Source organism: Rhineura floridana, chromosome 3, assembly GCF_030035675.1.
Source record: "Rhineura floridana isolate rRhiFlo1 chromosome 3, rRhiFlo1.hap2, whole genome shotgun sequence".
NCBI classification, from domain to species: Eukaryota; Metazoa; Chordata; class Lepidosauria; order Squamata; family Rhineuridae; genus Rhineura; species Rhineura floridana.
Genome location: NC_084482.1, coordinates 203,917,398 through 203,926,675, shown reverse-complemented (window position 1 = coordinate 203,926,675; position 9,278 = coordinate 203,917,398). Strand labels below are relative to the sequence as shown.

Below are 9,278 nucleotides of genomic sequence, written 5' to 3'. Positions count from 1 at the left end.
AGAGCTTCATGACTGAGTGGGGATTTGAACTCTGGTCTCTCAGATCTCAGTCCAACACTCTGCTGCACCTTACAGACTGTTGCTATTTTTCAGGTGAGATTCCATCACACACTGGCAAATTCAAGTAATGCAGTTAAAGTGCATTTGGTGCTCAAAAAAATTTGTTTAGTTTAAGGAAAGGATATCTATGAATGGAAAATTCAAAGAAAATTCAAACATCAAAACCGTGTTCATTCCATTATAGAAAGGATACGTTTCCTGTATTATTATTGTATATATATTTTATTTGGTAATAAAGTTTGTTCACTTTTTTAAAATGTTAATTTGGCACTCTTGCACCAAATGTAAGGATCTTGTATACAAGGCCCTTATAAATGTGAGTCCAAGATACCTTTATGTACTGCCTGATTCTTTAAATACCAGCCCAGTCACCAAGGCATTCAGAGAAGTCTCTGTTAATGTTCTCTTCCATGGCTCGGACGCACAGCTTGTATCTGCCAGGGGACATATGTTCAGTATTGTGAGTTCAATTCTGGGGAGATCAGACAGGTTCCCCTCCCTGTTGAACTTCCAGCTCTCAGTGAAGACTTTTCAACAGGCATTTTTAAGTGTACATTTCTGATTTTATGGTTAAATTTTAACTGATTTTATGATGTACTTTGTGGTTCTATTGTAACCTTCTTAGAAATGATGGTAGCAAGCAGTATATAGCTGTATATATAAATCATTAAAATAAATATATAAACCTGCTCCCCACCCCCACATTGCATTTTTTTGCCATAAAGAAAGTAAAAGGATAATGCACTGGAAGTGAGAGATGACACTTGCTTGATGCAAAGTTGTCTAACGCATCTGCAAACAAATCACAAGGAATGCTCACTAAACAACTGGCCCTAGTCTAATTTCCCTGCAAACTTTGTGCAGTAAGGCTGTCCGGGACAGTGACCACAGTTACATGCTGTAACGGGAAGCATCTTTTGCCTAAAGGTTGCCACTTCTTTTATTTTCCTGACCATATTTCAGCTGACCAAAAAACATCGGAGAGGATGCAAATCAGGCCCTGTAAGGGGTGTGGCCCAGGGAGAGGGGGGCATGGCCTCTGGGAAGGAGGTGTCCCAAGGGCCAGACAGAGAGGCCTGGATGGCTGCTTTTGGCCCCCAGGCCTGTCTTACAGCTAGGAAATTTCTCCTACTATTTAGCTGAAATGTGGAGAGCCCTATCTGAATCAGTTCCGCCCCCAACCCCCATTCTTGCTCCTTTTTATTCATGAACCTCTTCTAATATGGGTGGTTTGACACATTTTGTACATTCTCCCCCCTTCCCATGTTACCTAAGCAGGGTGGTTCACAACAGATGCTCTTGGAGGTCACTGATTCACAGGGTCGCCATAAGTTGTAATCGACTTGAAGGCACATAACAACAACCCCATGTTAACAAAAATGAAAAAAAACCCCACAATTTCCCCCCTCCAAAGGAAAGAAGCTAATGTCAACACTGGCAATGTTTTTTCTCTGCACTAAAAATCCTGGCTCATCAAAACTGAGTTTTCCAACTCTGAGCCAAGTTTTGTAGGCAAGTGTTGCCTCTTTAGTTCCTTCCCCTCATTCTACCCAACTTTTTTTTTTTTTTAATGCTAGCGGTTTTAACTGAATTTTTGTTCACTGTTGTTGTTGTTGTTGTTGTTTTACTGCTGTGAGTATATAGCAGTGGCCGGCCTCACTTTAACCACAGTTTCCTGCTTTGGATGAAAATAGGAAGCTGGGGAAGACTTCCAGTTTGTTTTGCAAAGTCTCTCTTGTGTCTTGGCTTATTAAGTCAGGATGCGATTGCCCAAACTCTCCAAATAGGGCTTTTGTCTAATGGCTTTTGTTTTTGAAAGGTAGCCAGCTGCAATACAATTTACCCCTGCCCAATCTCAGTCAGTCACCTCTCCCTCCGTGTGCTGGGTGAGATTTGCATCACTTTTGTGCCGTGGAAAATTGCCACCAAATGGTTTAAGTTCCACTGTAAGAGGACAAGACCTATGATAGGCTTCCTGACCATGTGACTGTTACCTCTCCCCTTGTACCTGGGCGGAGTCTGAGGGAAGGAAATGTTGTAAGAGAAAATATTCCCTTTGGGATCTTTTTCTAGGTGCTGCAAATAACAGCCATTTATTTATTTATTATTTATAGAATTTATTAGTCGCCCATCTGGCTGGCTGTCCAGCCACTCTGGGCGACGTACAACATAGGCATATAATGCATAAACATTGAAAATCTAAAAACAATGAAGATAAAATCTAGCCCACCCCAAAAGCCTGCCTGAAAAGCCAGGTCTTCAAGGCCCGGCGGAAACTCATTATAGAGGGGGCATGCGGAGATCATTTGGGAGGGAGTTCCACAGGGTGGGGGCCACAATTGAAAAAGCCCTCTCTCTAGTCCTCACCAGTTTGGCTGTTTTGACTGATGGGATGGAGAGAAGGTCTTTTGAGGCTGATCTTGTTGGGCGGCATAGCTGATGATGCTGGAGGAACTCCTTTAGATAGACTGGGCCAAAACCGTATAGGGTTTTAAAGGTCAAAACCAACACCTTGAATTGGGCCTGGTAAGCAACTGGTAACCAGTGCAGCTCTTTTAGCACTGGAGTGATATGATCTCGCCGGCGGCTGCCTTTAATCAGGCGCGCCACCGCGATCTGTACCAGTTGCAGTTTCTGGACCGTTTTCAAGGGTAGCCCCACGTAGAGCGCATTACAGTAGTCTAGGCGAGAGGAGACCAGGGCATGTACCACTGATGGAAGCAGATGATTGGGAGGGTAGGGGCATAGCCTCTGTATCAGATGGAGTTGATACAGTGCTGCCCGGCTCACAGCCGAAACTTGAGCTTCCATGGACAGTTGGGAGTCAAGAATGACCCGAGGCTACAGACCTGGTCTTTTAGGGGCAATTGTACCCCATTGAGCACCAGGTCCAAATCCCCTAACCTTCCCTTGTCTCCCACGAACAGTACCTCAGTTTTGTCAGGGTTCAGCTTCAGCTTATTCCTTCCCATCCAGCCACTCACCGATTCCAGGCACTTGGATAGGGTTTCTACAGCCAACCTCGGTGAAGATTTAAATGAGAGATAGAGCTGCGTGTCATCCGCATATTGGTGACACTGCAGCCCAAATCTCCTGATGATGGTTCCCAGCGGCTTTATATAGATGTTGAACAGCATCGGGGAGAGGATGGAGCCCTGTGGCATCCCACAAGTGAGAGGCCAAGGGTCCGAAACCTCATCCCCCAATGCTACTCTTTGGTGCCTATCAGAGAGGAAGGAATGGAACCACTGCAATACAGTGCCCCCTATGCCTAACCCCTCCAGGCGATCCAGAAGGATACCGTGGTCAACGGTATCATAAGCTGCTGAGAGGTCCAGGAGGGCGAGGAAGGTGCACTCACCCCTATCCAACGCTCTCCTCATATCATCCACCAAGGCGACCAAGGCTGTTTCAGTCCCATATCCAGGCCTGAAGCCCGACTGAAATCGATCCAGATAATCCGCTTCCTCCAAATGCGCTTGCAACTGCTTCACCACCACCCGCTCAACTGCCTTGCCCAAGAATGGTAAGTTTGAGATTGGGCGAAAGTTGTTCAAATCTTGGGGATCCAAGGAGAGCTTCTTTAAAATTGGTTTTATTACTGCCTCCATTATGCCCTCTTCCAAGGATGCATTTACCACCGCCTTGATCCCCCTCGCCCAGTCTGTTCTTGCAGCTCATAATGAGCCACGACGGGCAAGGGTCGAGTAAGCAGGTGGTTGGCCTCAAGGTTGAAAGCACCTTGTCCACTTCATCAGAAGGAAGAAGCTGGAACCGATCCCACACCACCGGAGAACCACTGGCCGACTCTGGCTCGCTCACTGTATCCATGGCGTGCGGAATCGTACTCTTTAGAAGATCGATTTTATCCGCAAAGTGCTTTGCAAACTCATCACAGGAGATCTTAGAATGTTCCACAGGTTCCCTAGCAACTGGACCAACCAGGCTTCAGACCAATTGGAACAGCCTCCTGGGACAGCACTCTGCAGACGCAATAGAGGCAGCATAAAAATCCTTTTTTGCTGCCCTTATCGCCACATGGTAGGCTGCTGCAGCTGCTCTAACCCGTGTCCGATTGTCATCAGAGCGAGATTTCCGCCACCGGTGCTCTAGCCGTCTCACCTCCCGCCTCAGAGTTCACAACCATGGAGTATACCACGGTGCCGTCTGAGCTCTATTCAGGGGGAGAGGGCGTTTCCGAGCCACCCGGTCTAATGTCCCGGTGATCTCCTTATTCCATTCCTCCACCAGGGTCTCAACCGAGTGCCCATCTGCCCATAAAGTCCCCAAGCTCATTCAGGAATCCATCAGGATCCATCAAGCGCCTGGGGCGGACCATCCTAATGGGTCCTTTACCCCCATGGAGGGTGTGTGGCATCGAAAGGTCTACTCTCACCAAGTAGTGGTCTGACCATGACAAGGGGGTAAGAGATGTAGCCCCCATTTTCAGATCACTCCCCTCCTCTCCCGAGACAAATACAAGGTCAAGTGCATGACCAGCTACATGGGTGGGGCCCATGGGAATAAGGTGCAGCTCCCAGGAAGCCATGGTTTCCATGAAATCCCGAGGTGCCCCTGTGAGGATGGCCTCAGCATGTATGTTGAAATCCCCCAGTACCAGCAAGCTTGGGGATTGCACCCACACATCTGAGACCACCTCCAGCACCTCGGCCAGGGAGTCAGTCGTGCAGCGGGGTGGGCGGTACACGAGCAGAATCCCTAAGCTGCCCTTTGGGCCCAACCTCCAGTACATACAATCAACAACCTTGGTCTCATGAAAAGGAGGTCTGGTGAGAACCAGGGACCCCTGATAGATGACCGCCACTCCCACTCCCCAACTTCCAACCCTCGGTTGCTGCGCATATAGGAACCCAGCTGGACACATGGCCTCAAGGATGGGAGCTGCGGCCTCATCCAGCCAGGTTTCCGTAATGCATGCCAAGTCCGTGCCCTCATCCAATATCATGTCATGGATGAGAGATGTTTTTTGGGCAACGGGCCTGACATTGCACATCAGCAACCGAAGGTTAGAACATGGAGTCCTGCATCCCTCAGCTATCTTTTGGTCTTGGGCAGGCCCGGAACAAGGAACAGATATTACTTATCTCTCCCTAGTTCCTCTTACCTGACGTGGCCTGCCACTAGCACCCCACCAGCATCTGCCTCCCAGCCTCGTTATATCTTGGCCTCCTACCCTCCCCCCAGTACTCCCCCCTGATTTACACATGCCCCTGACACTGGAGTCCGCAACTCAGGCAGGCCACCCACCCTTAAAACCACCCAGAACACCCTAAAATCCCACAACCGCCCCAGAGACCCACCCCCTAACAACAATTAATTTAAAATCACAAGAAGAATATTTAAGAACTAACCCCCAAGCCTAACCCCAAACCAGAAAGTCCTCCAAAAGAAGCTGCTTTTGAAGGCTGGAGGGTGGGGCAAGGCAGGTGGAAACAGCCTCCCCTGGTAGCAGCAGAGTCAACAGGGAGTAAAGTAGAAGCAGTTTATTAGTTCAGAACTAAGACCCCAGTCTCTGAAATGAGACTGCAGCAGCGAAGAGAAGAAGCCAGTCACTTTTATAACTTTTACATTATAACTTTGCATAGTGGTCTCTGCCTCATAGACACGTCACATGGTATCCATGGAGACAGTTCTTTGCATAGATAAGAACTTAGCACTTTGCTAACCACACAGGCTATATGGTACAAAACCAGCATGGCAGATATACTCTGCATAACCACAGAGGCACACTGTCTAGGACAAAGCAGGCTACTGGAACAAAGTTTGTGGTTAATAACAGGATGCTATATAAATTAAGCTGAAAGAACAGGATGTGGTGCTCTGCTACTCCTGAAGCAGAGCTTGGAAAAGTTACTTTTTTGAACTACAACTCCCATCAGCCCAATCCAGTGGCTATGCTGGCTGGGGCTGATGGGAGTTGTAGTTTAAAAAAGTAACTTTTCCAAGCTCTGTCCTGAAGTCACTGAGCAAATTTCACTGTGTATGTCTCTTGCTCGCCTCGAGCCTATGTCTATCAATCACATGGTCTCAGAAATATGGGGTAACTTTGGCTCTTACCACAGAAAAAAATGAGGTATTTGCCTTGTCTGTACAATTGCAAGATGGTGCTGGAAGTCATGAAGAAGCAGATTTCCATCGTGTTGAATTGACAGGTGAATATGCCCTGTATCCTGTTACAGAGTCAAGAAAGAGAAAATATATAATTTTTGGTTTTTTTATGCTTCTACTCACAAATACAACAACTGACCAAGGTCACATCCACACCATACATTTAAAGCATGTGGCTTCCCCTGAAGGATCTGGGAACTGTAGTTTACCCCCTCACAGAGCGACAATGCCCAGCACCCTTAACAAAACACAGTTCCTTAAATCTATTATGTTGATATGACCCAAGGCTGATGAGAATTAACAATCATACCTTTTTAGAAGATGGTCTGCACCAGATATGTTCATATTTGGGAGGCATAGTCCAACAATATCTGGGAACCATCCCCAGCCAGTTTAAGCCAATGGTCAGGAATGATGTGAGTTGTAGTCAAACAGAATATGGGGTCCCAGGGTTGAAGAAGGCTGGTCTACATGATACATACAAGGAAGTGGACTAATTCTGGACTGTGCCACTTCAGATCATAGGCAAGGGTTAACCCTCTGAATGTTCCACACACATTTTTTTAAAAAATACGAATGTAGACATCTAGTGCAAAAGATCCCCTTCCTTATGTGCACATTTTCTACACTGAGAACATATATTTTTTAATATGACATCCCTCCCCAGATTGCAGTAGTATAGTCCAGAATTCTATCACCATAGTCTACTTTGACCTCCTCCTGCCCCAGTTTAGATAGTGGCTGCAGTTTCTTGTTGAGGTTTTTCCCCCATACTGAAAAATATTCCCTGATGAGCAACAAGCTTTCAAGGGGAGAAAACATGCCCCCTCCTTTACACAGCATTATTGTTTTCATTTGTATGGATTCTCTAATGTCTAAGCAGTGTTTCTTTCTGACCAAAACTTTCCCCGCATACTCCACACTCATAAGGTTTCTCTGCTGTGTGGATTCTCTGATGTCTCATCAAGGTCTCTCTCTGATTAAAGCTTTTACCACATATCATACATGAGTACAGTTTCTCTCCTGTTTGAACTCTCTGATGTCTAACCAATTTGGCTTTCTCACTGAAGCTTCTCAAGCAAGGAGGCTTCCTTTCCTTGGGAAGCTTTATCATACCCAGGACACCCAAATGGTTTCTTACCTATGTGGACTCTCTGATGTCTAAGCAATTTGCCTTGTCGGAGAAGCTTTTCTCATACCTGGGCAGCTGTACAGCTTCTCCCCAGTATGGATTTTCTGATGTGCAAGGAGGTTGTCTTCTTTGAAAGCTTTTTCCACAAGTGATGCATTTGTAGGACTTTAAGCCTGTGTGGATCATCTGGTGTTTCACCAGGTGGGATTGGTAGTGGAATCTTTTACAATATTTGTGGCATGCATGTTTCCTCTCACTGTCGTTGTGCAGGCATTTGTTAAAGGCCCTTATGCCCTCTGCAAGCTGAACAGACCTGCGCCATCTCTTCCCCTACAGTCTCTCCGAATCACTGCCTCTTTTGTGGATCTTGGGCTTTGTGGAAACATTCCCGTGGGATCTTTCCAGGGACCTCTCATGCGATACAGCCATCTTGGACCTTTCCACTGAAGTTGTCTCCTCTTAGATCTCAACTGTTGCCCTATTATCTGGAAATAGGGAAGGAACCCAGATCGGGAGGAGGTTTGAGAAAATTGTCAGAATTATGGAAATAGAGGGGGGAAATGAAAAGAAAATCAGTCAAACTCGCTAACCTTAACCTTAGAGAAGGCAGAAAGGTGGAACTAGTATAATAGATCCTTGATTTCTCAGAAGGTAAGCTGCCTCTTGTTACCAGATCTGCTTTTGTACACATTTGGACATAAAATGTTACCTGCGTGTGGCAAAAAGTCTGATTGTGGGAAAAAGTCTTTTAGCCTAAAATATCCTTTCTCTTCCCCTGTTGCCATGTATTTTTTCAAAAAATTATCTCCTGCATTTGGATAGGTTTGCAGGGGAGTCAAAGGGGAATATATCTGGGATAGTTTAGTTTGCCAATTTTTCCAGATAGTGAATGTAGTTTTTGTGAACGGGTTATTAATATTTTTTAGCCAGGTGTTATGAATTGGTAAAAAAGGTAGATTCCATAATTTGCCAGTGGGTAACATTGATTCCTCTAATCTGATCCAAGTCTTTTTTGATCTCATAATCATGAAACTGAGCTGACGTAATTGAAATGCTGTGTGGTATAAATGTAAGTTTGGGAGTCCCCAACCGCCATAATTTGTCTGGGTGTAAAAGGAGGTTAATGCTAATCTTGGTCTTTTGTTTTGAAATATGAATTTATTTAACATTTCTTGCCATTTACGGATTATATTATGAGTAATGAGAAGGGGAAGCACCTGAAGCAAATAGAGGAATCTAGGTATTATTTTCATTCGTATGGTAGCTATCCAACCTAATGTAGTTAAATTAATTTTTTTCCATTTATTTAAGTCTATATCCATTTTATGTATTAGAGGACAATAATTAATGTAAAATAGTTTTGAGATATTTTTTGGAATTAAAACCCCCAGATATTTAAAGCAGAGTTGCATATGTTAACTCCTAACAGTTTACGAATCATCAACTGATCCTGAGGACCGATGTGAAAAAACATTATGGAAGATTTGTTAAAATTAACCTTAAGCCCAGATATTTTCGTAAATGTTTCTAACATCATTTTAAGTAACGGGGCTGATTGTGATGGATTCCCCAGCATTAATGTCATATCATCTGCATATAAATTTAGTAGATGTTCTTCTCCATTTACTTTGGTCTGATAACCCTTTATTAGAACATGTGAGCGTAATTTCATAGCCAATGGTCCTAAGGAAAGGGCAAATAGTAAAGGAGATAGAGGGCATCCTTGCTTTGTGCCCCTTTGTATCGGTATAGGGTCTGAGTCCAGATTATTAGTGCGAATCACTGCAGCAGTTGTATCGTATAAACGATCAATCATGGTTGATACTCTTTCTCCCAGATGATATTTATCTAGCACCTTTTTAAAATAATTCCAGTTCAGACAATCAAAGGCTTTGTATACGTCTAATGACAGTACACCTAGCGATTTGTTGTGATGTTTAGCATAATATTACATTGA

General features: G+C 44.8%; 1 protein-coding gene across 6 annotated transcripts in view; it reads left to right on the top strand.

Annotated features, from left to right (window-relative positions):
• LOC133381264 (zinc finger protein 629-like) overlaps window positions 1-9,278 on the top strand; it is a 44,216-nt gene that overhangs the window by 1,144 nt on the left and 33,794 nt on the right. Inside the window, exon 2 of one of the 6 annotated variants that reach the window (XM_061620156.1) lies at window positions 3,345-3,586. The exons of 4 other annotated variants lie outside the window; for them this stretch is intronic. The gene's annotated coding sequence lies outside the window, so the exon portion shown is untranslated. Of the gene's footprint in view, window positions 1-22; window positions 94-3,344; window positions 3,587-9,278 lie in introns of those variants that run through there. One more of the 6 variants, XM_061620154.1, reaches the window with a different exon arrangement.